We start from the raw sequence: 18,350 nt of genomic DNA, 5'->3' as shown, positions 1-18,350 counted from the left end.
TTTTTTTTTTGAGATAGAGTCTCGCTCTGTTGCCCAGGCTGGAGTGCAATCTTGGCTCACTGCAACCTCTGCTTCCCCATTCAAGTGATTCTCCTGCCTCTGCCTCTGCCTCCCAAGTAGCTGGGATTACAGGTGTCAGCTGCTAGGCCTGGCTACTTTTTCTATTCTCAGTAGAGATGAAGTTTCACCATGTTGGCTAGGCTGGTCTCAAACTCCTGACTTCAAGTGATCCTCTTGCCTTGGCCTCCCACAGTGCTTGGATTACAGGTGTGAGCCACTGTGTCCAGCCTTGACAAAAATTCTACAATTCTTTTTCATTTTGAGAATGTTATAGATATAGAATCATATAATAGATGACCTTTAAAGATTGGCCTTTTCCACAGCCTAGTTTCCTCAAGATCCATCCAACTCGTGATATCAATAGCTCCTGACTTGTTATTGTTGAGTATTCCATGGTATGGATGGGCAACTGTTTATTTAACCATTCATATATTGAAAGACATTTTGATGCTTTCTAGTGTTTTGCTATTACAAATAAAGCTGCTATGAACCATTTTATACCAATTTTTGTGTGGATATAAGTTTTCACATCATTTTTGGTCTATATATTTTGAAACTATGTTATTGAATGCATACACATTTAGAATGTTTATGTTTCTCTTTTATAAAATGTCTCTTCCATCACTATAAAATGCATCTCTTATTGTTATGAAATATCTCTGTGGTAATGCTTCTTGTCTTAAATTCTACATTTTAAAAAATATTGGCCGGATGTGGTGACTCACACTATAATCCCAGCACTTTGGGAGGTTGAGGCGGGAGGACCACAGGAGGTCAGGAATTTGAAACCAAGCTGGCCAATATGGTGAAACCCTGTCTCTACTAAAAATACAAAAATTAGCTGGGCATGGTGGTGCACACCTGGAATCCCAGCTACTTTGGAGGCTGAGGCAGGAGAATTGCTTGAACCCAGGAGATGGAAGTTACAGTGAGCTGAGATCACGCAACTGCACTCCAGCCTGAGTGAGAGTATGAGACTCCATCTCAAAAAAATAAATACATACATACATAAATAAAGTTAATATAGCCATGCCAGGTAAAAAAAAAAAAACAACTAAAAATAGAGTTAGCTTTTGTTTTGTATATTTTTAACATTTCTCTTCTAGATCTCTTACTTTATATCCTTATGCATACTTTCCCCCATGGCATTTTTTAAATTGTGGTAAAACATACATAATATAAAATTTGCCATTTTTATTATTTTAAGAGTACATTTTGGTAAAATTAAATACATTCAGTGTGGTGGAACCATCACCATCATCCATCTCCAGAACTTTTTTAGCATCCCAAACTGAAACTCTATAACCATTAAACAAAAACTCCCCATCTGCTCCCCTTCAGCCCTTGGTACCCATTGTCTGTCTCTATAAATTTAGCTTGTGTTTTTATGTATCTAATAGAAGTAGATTATACAATATTTGTCCTGTTTGGCTTTTTTCACTTAGCTTAATGTCCTCAAAGTTCATTCACGTCATGGTATTTATGAGAATTTCATTTTTTCTAAGGCTAAAGTATATCTCATTGCTTGTATATATCGCACATTATTTATCTGTCAGTGGACATTGGGTTAAATATATCTTTTTTGGGGGGAAGAGGATGACAAGGTCTCACACTGTCACCAGGCTGGAGTGCAGTGAGGCTGGAGTGCAGTGGCAGCTAATTTTAAAATTGTATTGTAGAAGTAGTGGTTGCATTTTGCTCAGTCCAGTCTTGAACTCCTTGCCTCAAGGGGTCCTTCAGCCTCAGCCTCCCAAACTGCTGGGTGTGACCCAGCAGATGTGACCCACCATGCCCAGCCCCATCTTTTGACTGTTGTGAATAATGCTGCTGGGAACAATTGGTGTGCAAGTATCTGAGCTTCTGCTTTCTGTTGTTGTTTTTTTTTTTTTTTTTTTGAGATGGAGTCTCGCTCTGTCACCCAGGCTGGAATGCAGTGACTCGACCTTGGCTCACTGCAAGCTCTGCCTCCCGGGTTCAAGTCATTCTCCTGCCTCAGCCTCCCTAGTAACTGAGACTGCAGGCACCCACCACCATGCCCGACTTGTATTTTTAGTAGAGACAGGGTTTCACTGTGTTAGCCAGGATGGTCTCGATCTCCTGACCTCGTGATCTCCCTGCCTCAGCCTCCTAAAGTGCTGGGATTACAGGCGTGAGCCACCGCGCCCGGCCGAGCTTCTGCTTTCAATTCGTTTAGATAAACACCTAGAAGTGGAATTGCTGGACCATATAGTAATAATATGTTTACTTTTTTTAGAAACTGCCATACTGTTTTCTACAGTGGCTATACTATTTTACATTCCCACCAGCAATGCACCAGAATAATAATTTTCTATATCCTTCCTGGTATTTATTTTGCTTTTTGTTTTCTTTTTCTTTTTTTCTAATAGCCATCCTAAGGGATCTCAGATGCTATCTCACTGTGGTTTTGATTTGCATTTTCCTAATGGTTAGTGAAGTTGAACATTTCTTGATGTGCTTATTGGCTATTTGTGCTTCTATCGTCTTTGGAGAAATGATCCAAGTCCTTTGCCCAATTTGAACTGGGTTGTGTTGTTGTTGTTACTGTTGAGTTGTAGTAGTTCTTTACATATTCTGGATATTAATCCTTTGTCAGACATATGCTGCGCAAATATTTTCTTCCATTCCATGAATTGTCTTTTCACTCTTTTGATTGTGTCCTGACTAATTCAATAAATAATTCAATAAAATCTGACTAAACAGTGCCCTGACTATAAATGTTTTTATTTTATTTTATTTTTATTTTTAAATATTTATTTATTTATTGTTTGAGACAAAGTCTCGCTCTGTCGCCCAGGCTAGAGTGTAGTGGCACAATCTTGGCTCACTTGAATTTCCACCTCTCAGGTTCAAGTGATTCTCCTGCCTTGGCCTCCCAAGTAGCTGAGACTACAGGCGCAGGACACCACACCCAGCTAATTTTTGTAATTTTAGTAGAGATGGGGTTTCACCATATTGGTCAGGCTGGTCTCGAATGCCTGACCTCAGGTGATCCACCCGCTTCGGCCTCCCAAAGTGCTGGGATTACAGACGTGAGCCACCATGCCCAGCCTACAAATGTAACTAATTCGATGAAGTCTAATTTATCTATTTTTGTTATTGTTCTCTGTGCTTTTGGTATGATATCCGAGAAATCATTGCCAAATGTCATGAAGATTTTCCCCAAGGTTTTCATCTAAGAATTTTAAAGTTTTAGCACCTATGTTTAGGTCTTTGATCTGTTTTAAGTTAGTTTTTACATGTATTATAAGGTGAACATCCAACTTCATTCTTTTGCATGTAGATATTCAGTTTTCCTAGCACCATTTGTCGAAAAGTCTGTTCTTTCTCCATTAAATGGCCCTGGCACCCTTGTCACAATTCAGTTGACCATACAAGCCACAGTTTATTTCTGGGCCCTCTATTCGCTTGTGTCTGTATGTCTCTCCTTATGCCAGTACCATACTGTTTTGATTACTGTAGCTTTAAAGTAAATATTGAGATCAGGAAGTATAAAGCCTCCAATTTTGTTCTTTTTCTTTTTCTTTTTTTTCTTTTTGCATAAAGACAAACTTTATTGAGCCCCTAGCTCTCTTTATTGAGCACTAGCTCTCTTTCTCCTGCACAGTCTTGGTTCCTCGGAGAAGTCCAGTCGGGTGGGCAGCAGTGAGACCCACTTTGCAGCCAGCAGGGGCATCTCTGCGGATGATGGAGGGCTTGCCAATGTGCTGGGGGTTACCACCTTCAAAAGGATGCTCCACAGGGTTCCACTACTCGTGGCCAGCAATTCCTCTTTGCCTTATATTTGTAGTAGGCCCTGCCAGCCTTCAAGATGGGTTTGTCAGTTCGGCCACCTCCAGCCACCACACCAACCACAGCTCTGTTGGCTGAGGAGATAACCTTCTTGGAGCCAGAGGGCAGCTTCACATGGGTCTTCTTGGTCTCAGGGTTGTAGGAGATAACGGTGACATAGTTCCCTGATGCCCGGGCCAGCTTGCCACGGTCTCCAGGTTTCTCCTTCAGGCAGCACACGATTGTACCCTCAGTCATGGGGCCCACAGGGAGCATATTGTCAATGTTGAGCTGAGCCGTCTTGCCGCAATACACAAACTGGCCTGTGTGAATGCCCTCGGCGGCAATGAATAGCTCCGTTTGCTTTTTAAACCGGTACGGATCTCGGAAAACCACCTTGGCGAGGGGCGCGCTGCGGCCCGGGTAGTGGATGACGTACTTCAGAGTGCCCTTGATGTAGCCGTGCCGCTCCGCGAAATCTACGGCGTCCAGGCACGCGGAGCCTTAAAGGTGCTTCACTTGCGCGGGGAACACAGACCCGGCGCCCTTCCTCTGCCCTTTGATCACGCGGCCCATGGCGACGGGTCCTGGTCATGAGCGTGGCCGAAAGAGCTGTTCTTCTTTTTCAAGATTAATTTGGCTATTTAGGATCCCTTGAGATTCAATACGAGCTTTAGAATGGATTTGCTTATTTCTGTAAAAAAAACATTATTGGGATTTTGATAGAGTTTATGTTGAATCATAGATAGCTCTTAGTGTTAACTAATTGAACATCAATGTCCTTCCTTTCATTGCTGTCTTCTTTCAATCCTTTCAGCTATGTTTTGTAGTCTCCAGCATACAAGTCTTCTTCCTCCTTGATTAATTTTAATCCTAAGTATTTTATTCTTGTTGATCCTATTGTAATTGGAAATGTTTTTCTTTTCTTTTTTGGAGACGGAGTCTCCTTCTATTGCCCAGGATGGAGTTCAGTGGCGCAATCTCAGCTCACTGCAGCCTCTGCTTCTCCTGCCTCAGCCTCCCGAGTAGCTGGGACTACAGGCGCGCGCCACCATGCCCGGCTAATTTTTTCGTTTTGTTTGTAGTTTTAGTAGAGACGGGGTTTGACCATATTGGCCAAGTTGGTCTCGAACTTCTGACCTCGTGATCCGCCCCTCTCGGCCTCCCAAAGTGCTGGGAGGATTACAGGAGTGAGCCACCGTGCCCGGTGGGGAAATGTTTTCTTAATTGTCTTTTCAGATTGTTCATTAATAGTGTATAGAAATGCAACTGAGTTTTATATCCTTCAATTTTATCGAATTTGTTTACTGGCTGTAACTTTTTTGTGTTTATATATATATATAAAACATCGAAGTTTTTTATATATAAAATCATCATCTGTGACAGAAATACTTTTACCTTTTTTTCCAGTTTGGATGCCTTTTATTTCTTTTTCTTGTTTGGTTTTTTTTTTTTCCCCCCTCTATCTAGAACTGCCAATACCAGCTAAATACAGTAGTAAAAGTAGGCATTCCTGTCTTGTTCCTGATCTTACAGAAAAAACTTTCAGTCTTTCATTATTGAGGATAATGTTCATAAAAAGTCTTTATCATATTGAGAGAATTTCCTTCCATGTGTACTTTATTGAATTTTTTTTTCTTATCATGAAAGTGTTTAAAGTTTGTCAAATGCTTTTTTTTGTATTAATTCAAGACTTTTTTCTTTCATTCTGTTTATGTATACATTATGTTAATTACTTGTTTTGTATGCTGAATCTTTCCATTTCAGGAATAAATCCTACTTTGCTGTGGTGTAAAATCCTTTTAATATATTGTTGAATTCAGTTTGCCAGTATTTTGTTGAGGAATTTAGCGTTGATAAAAAAATATTAGCCTGTAGCTTTCTTTTTGTAATCGCTTTGTCTGCCTTTGGTACCAGAGTAATGCTAGCTTAATAAAATGAATTAGGAAGTGTTTCCTACTCTTCAGTTTTGTGGAAAAGTGTGAGAAGGACCGCTTAATTATTTAAATGTTTGATAGAATTCATCAGTTAAGCCAGCTGGTCTAGGGCTTTTTTTCATGGTAGGTTTTTGATTACTGTTTCAATATCCTTACTAGTTATAGGTCTTTTCAGATTTCTAATTCTTTATGATTCAATCTTTGTAGATTGTGTGTTTCTAGGAGTTTGCTCATTTAATCTAGGTCATCCAATTTGCTGGCATACAATTTTCATAGTGTACTCTTATAATTCTTTTTATTTTTGTAAATTTAGTAATAATATCCCCGCTTTCACTTCCAATTTTAATACTTTGAGTCTCTTTTCTTTTCTTTTCTTTTTTTTTGTTTTTACTTAGTCATTCTAGCTAAATGTCAAGTTTGCTGACAATGTAGACAACTTTTCAAAGAACTTCTGGTTTTATTGAATTGTCTGTATTGTTTTCAGCCTGCCTTTTCTGATGGCCTGTCTTTTATTACAGCCTGCCCTATGGATTTAACACTTTCTAACCAGTCTCTACAACTCAACTGCATAACCCTATTACTTCTTCAATTTATCAGTCTCTCCCTGTGCACCTCTCTCCCAATCTCTCCCTCTCTCTCCCTCTCCCTGCCTCCTTCTCCGCCTCTCTCTCCCACCTTCCCCGCCTCTTACACACGCACACACACACACACACACACACACCCCTTGATGAGTACACATAAAATGAACACACCTGGTAAACCAGAGCATTTCCAGTTCCTTTTCAGCTACTACCCACTCTTCCCAGAGGGAAGCACTATTGTGACTTCTGGCTGGACAGCGGAATGTTACCTGCTTTATAATTTAAATCAGTGGAGCCACAGAGTACTGTCCTTTTCTGTCTGGTTTATTTTAGCCAACATCTCCGTGAGATTCATCTACATAGTTGTAGATTGTTCATTATTGTTGCAATAGATTATTTCATGTGAATTAATTCATGCATCTGCTGATGGGCACTTGCGAAGTTTCCAGTAGTTTTTATTATTCTGAATACTTTACTGGGCATTCTGGTAAATATATTTGGTGAATATATGTACCAATTTGTGGTAGGCAAATAACAACGGTCAGGATGTGATATCTTTGATTTTAATAAGTAGAAAGTCTGAAATATATGGAAAAAACTACCAGGAAAAAAAAATCTGAGTAGAACATAGAGATTTTCTAAAGCCAAACCTGGATTGTCTCGCCCTAGGTGCCTCAATTCCAATATCTTCCAGCAGGGTTGTTTCCGTAGTGTAGTGGTTATCACGTTCGCCTAACACGCGAAAGGTCCCTGGTTCGAAACCAGGCGGAAACAAGTGGTCCCCTTTCTTAAGTTTTGTTCCTGAGAGTCTCCATTTGAACTAGATAGGACCTTTGTATATGATCAAGCACCTAAATCAAAGGATCTCATATCCTCCTTTTTTTTATTTTAGCCACCTCAGGAACAATTTTGCTCCCTCTTTTGTCCTCAGCCGCGGTGAGGCCCACATCACCCCATCTTGCCGCGCCCCAGCATGTCGCTCTCCCAGCTCCCTCCCCTTATGCTCTGTGTGGCCTGTAGGTTCTAGGGCCCAATGGCGTCAACTCGAGTAGGCTGTAGTGGTGCAGGATCCTGCCTATACTATGCAGGTGAGATTGGCTTCCTTGAAATTTCCAGAGCCACTTGTGCAGGTTCTTTGCCAAGAGATTTTCCTTAGGGGTTTCTAAAAATAAGCAATGCTTAGGACCCAGGTCCGTGAGAAAAAAATAAAAAAAAGAAACAGGGCCACGCTTTGAGCCAAGTGAATAACTGATATTCTATTGACTTCCCTTTACCCCTAAGTGAAGAGAGAATTTTTCATAAAATAGGTAAGAGGCAATTTCATGTGGATACTTAGAAACTGTCAAGTATTTAAAAAAAAAAAAAAAATTATATACTGGCCTGGCCTCTATGAGTACTCAACGCCAGATGTTGGCATTATGGGTAAGATGCGCCAATCAACTGAACTCATCAGTAACAAAAGAAACTGATTTCTTTCTTAAACTTAAGAGTGTGCTAGGCTGGGCACGGTGGCTCAGGCCTGTAATCCCATCACTCTGGGAGGCCGAGGCGGGCGGATTACTTGAGGTCCGGAGTTCAAGACCAGCTTGGTCAACATGGCAAACCCCTATCTCTATAAAATTACAGAAATTAGCTGGGTGTGATGGCACACACCTGTAGTCCCAGCTACTTGGGAGGCTGAGGTGTGAGAATTACTTGAACCTGGGAGGAGGAGGTTACAGTGAGCCAAGATTGTGCCACTGCACTCCAGCCTGGGCAACAGAGTGAGACTCTGCCTAAAAAAAAAAGTGTGCTAAACCAGCATTGTCAGTTTAAATTTCACTGTAATAAAGCAGACAATTCCTTAACTTCTAATATCCACCTTCCGTAATCTACCTGTAGTGCCTCAATGAGTTTTTTAAGAAACTCTCCAACCAAATGGTTATAAATTACTTGTTTTAACAACAAAACCAAAGAGCAACAACAACAAAAAAGCTTGATATAGGGAAAAAGAGAAGGACCACATTCATGTAACTTTAATTACAGTATATTGTTATAATTGTTATACTTTATTATTAGTTGCTGTTATTTACCCTGGCTATTTTATCAGTTAAACCATTATAGGTATGTGTTGTAAACCCAAAATATCTGAGACAGATCTCAACCAATTTAGAGAGTTTATTTTGCTAAGGTTAAGGATACACCTGTTACACAGGCTCAGGAGGTCCTGACAACCTGTGCCCAAGGTGGTCAGCGTACAGCTTGCTTTTATACATTTTAAGGAGACATGAGACATCAATCACTATGTGTAAGATGTACATTGGTTTGATCCAGTAGGACTGGACAACTCAAAGTGGTGGTGGGGTCTTCCAGGTCATAGGTAGAAAAGACACAAAAGACAAAGGTTGCATTCCTTTGAGTCCTTGATCAACCTTTCACTGAATACACAATTTAGTTTGGCTCAGTGAATCTGCATTTTTACATAAACAATAGGGCGGAGGAAACAATCAGATATGCATTTGTCTCAGGTGAGCAGAGGGATGACAGTTCGGTTTTTTGTTTTGTTTTGTTTTGTTTGAGACAGAGTCTCACTCTGTCACCCAGGCTAAAGTGCAGTGGTGCGATCTTGGCTCACTGCAACAACCTCCTCACTGCAACAACCTCCGCCTCCTGGGTTCAAGCGATTCTCCTGTCTCAGCCTCTCCAGTAGCTGGGATTACAGGCGCATGCCACTACACCTGGCTAATTTTTGTATTTTTATTAGAGACAGGGTTTTGCCATGTTGGCCAGGCTGGTCTCCTGACCTCAGGTGATCTGCCCACCTTGGCCTCCCAAAGTGCTGAGATTAGAGGCGTGAATGACCCACTGCACCTGGCCAGAGGGATGACTTTCAGTCCCACACCTGTGAAGGTAAGCTATCAGTTTACATTGCCAGGGTGAAATTCAACAGAATTGTTTTAGGATAAATACCTTAAGGCCTTCAAGGAATTTCCTTGTGGGCAAATTGTGAGGGAGGTATGTAGCTCTTTTATCTTTTTAACTATCTTGTTTAGGAATAAAATGAGAGGCAGGTTTGCCTGTAGTTCCCAGCTTGACTTTTCTGTTGACTTAGTGATTTTAGGGTTCTAAGATTTATTTTCCTTTCACAGTGTGTATAGAAGAAAAAACAGTTATGTATAGGGTTTAGGACTATCAGCAGTCTCAAGCATCCACTAGGGGTCTTGGAATATATTCCCCATGAATAAAAGGACTATTGTATCTGAAACTGTACCAAACTAAGAAGAAAGGTATGAGTCTGCACTAATGGGACATCCACAGTTGGGGCCCAGGTTTTTTCTAGGAACAGAAATACAGAGAAATTCACTGATCTTCCTCACATGCAGAAGAATCTGTTATAAGATTCTATGAAACAGGTTTTCCTACTTTACTCTGAAACTCTACATTGCTCTGAAATGACCAAATCATAAAATATTGAGATTGTTAAAAAAAGTTTTCCAGGTCACTAAATGTAACTGCCCAACGGGTTCATCTTGCCTGCTGCCTAGACAGAGCCAATTTATCAAGACAAGGAAATTGCAATGGAGAAAGAGTAATTCACGCAGAGCCAGCTGCGTGGGAGACCAGGGTTCTATTATTACTTAAATCAGTCTCCCTGAGCATTGGAGCACTGGGGGATGGTAATTTTAAAAGATAATTTAGCAGCAGGCACGGTGGCTCATACTTGTAATCCCAGGACTTTGGGAGGCCGAGGTGGGCAGATTACTTGAGGTCAGGAGTTCAAGACCAGCCTGGCCAACATGGTGAAATCCCACTTCTACTAAAAATACAAAAACTAGCTGGCCATAGGGGCGGAAGGGGAGCCTGTAATCCCAGCTACTCGGGAGGCTGAGGCAGGAGAATCACTTGAACCCGGGAGGTGGAGGTTTCAGTGTGCCGAGATTGTGCCATTGCACTCCAGCCTGGGCAACAATAGCGACAGTTGGTCTCAAACAAACAAAAATAAATAAATTAATTAAAAGATAATTTAGGGGGTAAGGGCCATGAGAAGTAGGGAGTGCTGATTAGTCAGGTTGGAGATGGAATCATAGCAGGTGTGGAAGTGAGGTTTTCTTGCTGTCTTCTATTCCTGGGTGGGATTGCAGAACTGGGTGGTGGTAGCTGATCCATCGAATGTAGGGTCTGCAAAACATCTCAAGCACCCATCTTAGGTTTTACAGTAGTGATGTTATCCCCAGGAGCAATATGGGGAGCTTCAGATTCTTGCAGCCAGAGGATGCATGACAGACCCCTAAACCATAATTTGTAATCTGGTAGCTAATTTGTTAGTCCTACCCAGGCAATAAGGGATTTTCTTTTGGGAAAAAGCTGTTATGGTCATTGTTCTAAACTATAAACTATAAACTAAGTTCCTCCCAAAGTTAGTTCAGCCTACGTCCAGGAATGAACAAGGACAGCTTGGAGGTTAGAAGAAAGATGGTTAGGTCAGATCTTTTTCACTGTCTCAGCTATAATTTTGCAGTGGCTGTTTCGTAAAGACAAAAAACAAGTTTAAAGTTTATTAATAGCAAAGAAGTCAGTCAACTTTAAAAGTTTCCTCTGCTCGGCCGGCACGGTGTCTCACGCCTGTAACCCCAGCACTTTGGGAGGCCGAGGCAGGTGGATCGCCTGAGGTCAGGAGTTCGAGACCAGTCTGACCAATATGGCGAAACTCTGCCTCTACTAAAAAAATTCCACGAAAATTAGCTGGGCGTGGTGGCGTGTCCCAGCTACTCAGTAGGCTGAGACAGGAGAAGCTTGAACCTGGGAGAATTGCTTGAACCTGGGAGGCAGAGGTTTCAGTGAGCCAAGATTGTACCACTGCACTCCAGCCTAGGCGACAGAGCAAGACTCCGTCTCAAAAAAAAAAAAAAAAAAAAAAATTTCCTCTGCTCAAAATACCTGTCCTTCTTCACCTGGCCTGGCATTTGTGAAGTATTTGGGTCACTGGGGAAACCTCTTCCTGGGTATTGGGTTGTGGAGTTTTGGTATTGTTGGTTTTGATAAATGGAAGATACGATGAAAGGAAAAACTTGCCTCAAATATGAAAATGCTCAAAGGAAAAAAATACATTTCACAATACTAAATATGGGACATCCAAGAAAACTCCATTTTAATTTTTAGAGGTGACTCGTGGGTATACAGTAGTTTCCATAGAAACTGGGCGGAAATATATCCTGTCAGTATTGTTTTTTTCTTCTCTCTCCACTTTAGCTTAGTTAATTCTTCTTTCACTAAACTCGACTCCAGTTGTCAACGCAAACGTCAACACCAAAGGTAAACACTGAACATTGTTGCAAAACTAGTATCGCTGTGGGGCCTTAACTTTGGTCTCTACACTTGCGTAGCTTCTGACCTGGGCTGAGGTGCAGGTGGTACAGGTCCCACCTACCTGGTGCACCTGGCCACTCTTCACAATCAGGAAAGAGTGAGGCTCTCAAGGTTTATAAAACGGAACAGAACTCCTTTTGGGGTTTGTTGTTTGTTTGTTTGGGTTTTTGTTTGTTTGTTTTCTTTTTGTTTTTGAGACAGGGTCTCGCTCTGTTGCCCAAGCTGGAGTGCAGTGACACAATCAGGGCTCACTGCTGCCTGGACCCCCCAGGCTCAAGCAATTCTCCCATCTCAGCCCCCAGAGTAGCTGGGACCACAAGCACATGCCACCATGCCAGGCTAATTTTTTAATGTTTTGTTGTGGGTGGGGGAAGGGGTGTCTCACTATATTGCCCAAGCTGGTCTCGAACTCAAGAGCTCAAGAGACTCTCCCGCCTCAGTCTCTCAGAGTGTTGGGATTACAGGCGTGAGCCACCACGCCTGGCAGAGTTTCCCTTTGAATCACATCTGTGCACATTTTATTGTGCTTTATATCATTGAGCCATATATATCACTTAAGAGTTATTTGCCAAATATTTGTATTGCAAATATCTTCTTATCACTTGAGTCTGGGAAACACTTTAATGATCTCTTGTGATGAAATTGTTAATTTTGATGGCACATGCCTATAATCCCAGCTACTTGGGAAGCTGAGGCAGGAGAACTGTTTGAACCTGGGAGGTAGAGGTTGCAATGAGCTGAGATCGCACCACACACGGTACTGTAGCCTGGGTGACCCAGCAAGACTCCGTCTCAAAAATAATAATTAGAAGAAGAAATTGTTAATTTTTATGAAGTCCAATTCATTTAACTTTGGTTTAGTTATTTTTGTGTCTCCCTAAGAAATTTTTCTTTCCCCAAGGTCACATAAATATTCGATTCTTTTTTATCCCCCTCATAACTTTATTTATTTTTCACTTTTAGAATTATGAGCAAAAAACCTGAACAGGCAATTCTAAAACAGAATATGTTAATGGCCAATGAGTACATGAGCATACGCTGTCACAGCAATAAAAAGTTTGCTGATTTCTTTATTTTAACTAGTGGTGACCAGACAAAACACCTCAATGGCCACTGGTAACATTATTTCCTTTCCAGAAATCTTTTCAAAACTCTTCTGCGAAGGTTGTGTTTTTCTGGGGGAGGGGCGGAAGCATGATTTGAGGTGTGTTGCAGATGGAGATAAGACAAGGTTTCTGCCTTCAGGATTTTCAGGAATATCTGCCCTTCAGAAGCTGTGCTTAATCTCCCTTTCTTTTTCAGTTTGCGCCATCCCTCCAATCCTGAGACTTAGTTCATAGCTGCATTTGATCTACATCTCTTCGGCTCCAGACGGTTTTACTAGGGGTCAAATGTGGGCTGCATCTCTCTGGGACAAAGGGAGGCCTACTAGAGTCAGATTACCCTCTCCAGCCAAAAGAGCCTACAAGTTAGGTGCTTGAGACATAAGGTCCTATCAGTTAGGCTCTCAGTCACTGCTAGGAGCCATCCTTCCTTCCTTAGTGGGTGGAATGGGAATTCCCCTGGGACTTGAAATTGCGGTCAATCAGAGGTGGGGAGTCAGAAATTCAAGACAGTCTAGAGCTGGAGGTGGGAGCCCAACCTTTTTGGCAGTTCCAGTGGTGCCTGTACACACTAGATTTGTGAGGCCCTAATTTGTGGGGCTAGTAGCAGAATTTATTGGAATTGAGGAACGAAATGAAGAAAAGATTTTAAGTTTTAGTTATTTGATGTAATCTGCAAGTATTATATTTTGCTAGAGAGTAAAAGTAAGTCCATTTTTTTTATTAAAAAAATTATTGAGGTAAAAAGAGCTTGCCATGAGATTTACTCTCTTGATTTTTTTTTTTTTTTCTTTTTTGGACATGGAGTTTTACTCTTGTCCAGGCTGGAGTGCAATGGCGTGATCTTGGCTCACGACAACCTCCACTTCCCAGATTCAAGCTATTCTCCTGCTTCAGCCTCCCCAGTAGCTGGGATTACAGGCATGCGCCACTATGCCAGGCTAATTTTGTATTTTTAGTAGAGATGGGGGTTTCTCCATGTTGGTCAGGCTGGTCTTGAACTCCCGACCTCAGGTGATCTGCCCGCCTCGGCCTCCCAAAGTGCTGGGATTACAGGCGTGAGCCACTGAGCCCAGCGACAAAAATTTAAGAGTACAATACAGTATTGTTAACTACAGGCACAATGTTGTACAGCAGATCTCTAGAACTTACTTTGCATAACTGAAATTCCCATTTTCCCCTTCCCCCAACCACAGGCAACTACCATTCTACTCTCTGATTCAATGAGTTTGGTTATTTTAGATATCTCAAGTGGAATCAAGCAGTATTTGTCCATTTGTGGGAAGCTCATTTCACTCACAATAATGTCCTCAAAGTAGTTGACCCATGCTGTTGCATATTGCAGAATTTCCTTTTTTTTTCTTTTGAGACAGGGTCTTGCTTTGTCTTTCAGGATCGAGTGCAATAGTATGATGTTGGCTCACTACAGCCTCAACCTCCTGGGCTCAAGTGATCCTCCCACCTCAGTCTCCCGAGTAGCTAGGACTGCACGCCACCATGCTTGGCTAATATTTTAATTTTTTGTAGAGACAGGCTCTCACTATATTGCTCAAGCGATCCCCCCACCTCAGCCTCCCAAAGTGCTGGAATTACAGGCGTGAGTCACCATGCCTGGCCAGAATTTCCTTTATTTTAAAGGCTGAATAATATTCTATCGTATGTATATACCATATTTTCTGTATTAATCCCTCCACTGATGAACATTTAGGTTGCTTCCACATCTTTGGTGTTGTGAATAATGCTGTAATGAATATAGGTGCACTAATATGTCCTTGAGATTCTGAATTCAATTTTTTTGGATATATACCCAGAAGTGGGGTTGTTGAATCATATATGGTAGTTCTAATTTTTTTTTTTTTTTGAGATGGAGTCTTGCTCTGTCGCCCAGGCTGGAGGGCAGTGGTGCGATCTGGGCTCACTGCAACCTCTGCCTTCTGGTTTCCAGCGATTCTCCTGCCTCAGCCTCCCGAGTGACTGGGATTATAGGCGGGCACCACCACACCCGGTTAATTTTATATTTTTAGTAGCGACGGGGTTTCACCATGTTACTCAGGCTGGTGTCGAAGTCCTGACCTCAAGTGATCTGTGCGCCTCAGCCTCCCAAAGTGCTGGGATTACAGGCATGAGCCACCGCACCCGGCCTGGTAATTCTATTTTTAATTTTTTGAAGAACCTTCATACTGTTTTCCACAGTGGCTGCACCATTTCACAATCTCATTAACAGGGTAGAAAAGTTCCAATTTCTCTACGAACTCACCAACACTTGTCTTTTGCTTTTTTGATAATAGCTATCCTAACAGGTATTAAGATGATATCTCACTTTTGTTTTGATTTGCATTCCCTTGATGATTAGTGACATTGAGCGTCTTTTCATGTACTTGTTGGCTGTTTGTATATCGTCTTTGGAGAAATGTCTATGCAAGTCCTTAGTACATTTTTATTATTATTATTATTTTTTGAGATGGAGTTTCACTCTTGTTTCCCAGGCTGGAGTGCAATGGAGCGATCTTGGCTCACCGGAACCTCTGCCTCCCGGGTTGAAGTGATTCTCCTGCCTCAGCCTCCCCAGTAGCTGGGATTACAGGCATACGCCACCAAGTCCAGCTAATTTTGTATTTTTAGTAGAGACAGGTTTTCTCCATGTTGGTCAGGCTGGTCTCAAACTCCCGATCTCAGGTGATCTGCCCGCCTCAGCCTCCCAAAGTGCTGGGATCACAAACGTGAGCCACCGCACCCTGCTCATTTTTATTTTTAATCAGGTTTTTGTTTTTATTTGTTTTGATTAACTACTGAATTGTAAGAGTTATGTATCTTGGAAATTAACCCCTGATCAGATATATGGTTTGCAATTGTTCCCCCCATTTAATAGGTTGCCTTTTTTTTTTTTTTTTACCGTGCAGAAGGCCTATAATCCCAGCACTTTGGAAGGCCAAGGTGGGCGGATCACCTGAGGTCGGGAGTTTGAGACCAACCTGACCAACATGGAGAAACTCCTTCTCTACTAAAAATACAAAATTAGCTAGGCATGGTGGCACATGCCTGAGGCAGGAGATCACTTGAACCCGTGAGGTGGAGGTTGCGGTGAGCCAAGATCGCGCCATTGCACTCTATTCGGGGCAACAAGAATGAAACTCCATCTCGGAAAAAAAAAAAAAAAAGAAGAAAAAAAAAAGAAACTCTTTTATTTGATATTAAGCCGTTTTTCTAATTTTGCTCTTGTTGGTTATGATTTTGATGTCACAGTCATTAAATCATTGCCAAGACCGATGTCCTAAAGCTTTCCTCCCAGAGTTTTATACTTGCAGATCTTAGATTTAAGTCATTAATCCATTTTAGTTAATTTTTGTGACTGCTGTAAACAAGGGTCTAATTTCATTCTTTTTCATGTGAATATCTGGTTTTCTCAACATCATTTGTTGAAAAGATTGGTTTTTTTTCCCGTTGTGTGTTCTTGGCAACCTCGTTAAAGATCAGTTGACCATATATTTATGGATTAATCTCTGAGCTCTCTGTCCTGTTATTTTGGTTAGTATACCTGTCTTTTTGCTAGTACCAGACTGTTTTAATAACTGTAGCTCTGTAGTATATGCTGAAATCAGGAAGTGTGATGTCTTCAGCTTTGTTGTTCTTTCTCAAAATGGACTTGGTGACTTTGGGTTCTTTGTAGTTTCATATGAGTTTTATATGAATTTTATAGTCTTTTTTTTCTGTTTTCTAAAAACTGCCAGAGAGATTTTGATACAGATTGCATTAATTGTACATCACTGAAAACTTTAACAAACATTAACAACATTTCACCTTCATGATTAAGTTTAATTCTTTCTTTAAGGGGGAGGGGTGCTACTATAAATGGCATTGTCCTTTAATTTTTCTTTCTATGTAGTTTATTGTTTATTATTTCATGTAGTTTATTGTTACTGTATAGTAATGCAAGTGACTTCTGAATATTGATTTTGTATTCTGCAAATATATTGAATTTGTTCATTAGTATTAACACTTCTTTTTAATGGAGTCTTTAGGACTGTCTCTATATAAAGTCATGTTATCTGCAAACAGACCCAATTTTACTTCTTCCTTTCCAATTTGGATACTTTTGGTGGTGGTGTTTTTGTCTTATGTTGAGACAGGGTCTTGCTTCAACTCAGTCTTCAGGTTGACTGATAATGCATGATTCAAATCACATGATTGGTATTTCTGATGAGGTTATGGGGTGTGGCCAGCCTCATCTTAAAAAAATACACTATACCCAAACGGGTACTTATAGTGCCAGCTACTTGAGAAGCTGAGGCAGGGGGATCCCTTCAGCCTAGGAGCTTGAATCCAGCCTGGGCAACATAGTGAAATGGTATCTGTTAAACAAACAAAACACTACTATTAGGTGGTCCAGTTTTTCATTACACAGGAAGAGATGGGCTCCTCCTCAGAAACTAATCTAGAATGACGTCTGACAAAGAACAGAACACAAATAATTCTGCTTTTCTAGGAAACTAATAACAGAAACCAATAGCCTGTTCTGAGGAAAACTGGGTGGCTAGGATATAAGAAAAATGGTAAGCTTTATACAAAAAAATTTTAAACAATACATATTATCTATGTAAAATTTTAAAAAATTAACACATTATTACATGAAATACAATTTAGAAATGACAAGAGATGGAAAAGACTGTATTTATGCTCTGGATAAAATCACTTAGGGGAGCATTTTAAGGATACAGATCTTCTCAGTTTATACCAGAAATAGAAATGGAAATATGGGTGAAAAGAAAGTAAACAAACAGTAAAGAAATCCAGAAGATCAAAATGGAAAAAAAAAAAAAAGAGGGAGAGAGAAAATTTTTCTACTATTGAAATTATATTCCATAAATAATCTAAAAAATTATTGGACTCATTTTCACATGAAGATGAAAATTTTAAAAGTAGATTACTTAGCCCCTTTTGGTGGTGGTATGATATCTCACAGTAGATATTACCCTACATGGGGACTAAAACAAACTCACTTCAAATTCTAGTTGTTAGCCAAGCATACATATCAATCTTTCATTTGGCAGGAGTATATGCCAAATCTAGGAGAACCTTGGAGTTTTAATGCTTAAAATTTCCAATATTCTCATCTGGAATAACCAAAAAGAAGTACATTTTACATTTTTTTCCCCTTCTCATCATCCACATCCAAATCACCTTATTTTTTCCTCCTTTCCTTTCTATTCTTCTTATCTCTCCCCATAGTTCTGACTTTACTCCACTGTACTGTTTTGACCTTCCAAGAATATTTTTGAGCATCTACTAAGTATCATTACATTGGACTAATTATTTGAAAGGTTTTGCTTTGTTTTGTTTTGTTTTTGTTTTGAGATGGAGTCTCACTCTGTCACTCAGGCTGGGGTGCAGTGGCCCAATCTCAGCTCACTGCAACCTCCGCCTGCTGGCTTCAAGCGATTCTCCTGCCTCAGCCTCCTGAGTAGCTTGGACTACAGGAACGCACCACCACGCCCAGCTAATTTTGTGTGTGTGTGTGTGTGTGTGTGTGTGTGTGT

At 40.8% G+C, this 18,350-nt stretch overlaps 1 non-coding gene and 1 pseudogene across 2 annotated transcripts; one reads left to right on the top strand and one right to left on the bottom strand.

Moving 5' to 3' along the window:
* Positions 1–3,596: 3,596 nt before the first annotated feature.
* Positions 3,597–4,425, bottom strand: LOC105547598 (annotated as a pseudogene). The gene has a single exon (XR_001007242.1). The product of XR_001007242.1 is annotated as a 60S ribosomal protein L8 pseudogene (transcript).
* Positions 4,426–7,068: 2,643 nt separating this feature from the next.
* TRNAV-AAC lies at positions 7,069–7,141 on the top strand. Its single transcript has one exon. It is a non-coding gene; the product is annotated as a tRNA-Val (tRNA).
* Positions 7,142–18,350: the final 11,209 nt, after the last annotated feature.

The sequence above is a fragment of the Mandrillus leucophaeus genome, unplaced genomic scaffold (genome assembly GCF_000951045.1).
Source record: "Mandrillus leucophaeus isolate KB7577 unplaced genomic scaffold, Mleu.le_1.0 Scaffold392, whole genome shotgun sequence".
Taxonomy (NCBI): Eukaryota; Metazoa; Chordata; class Mammalia; order Primates; family Cercopithecidae; genus Mandrillus; species Mandrillus leucophaeus.
Note: the sequence above shows the minus strand (reverse complement) of the source record. Positions and strands in the feature narration are given on the sequence as shown.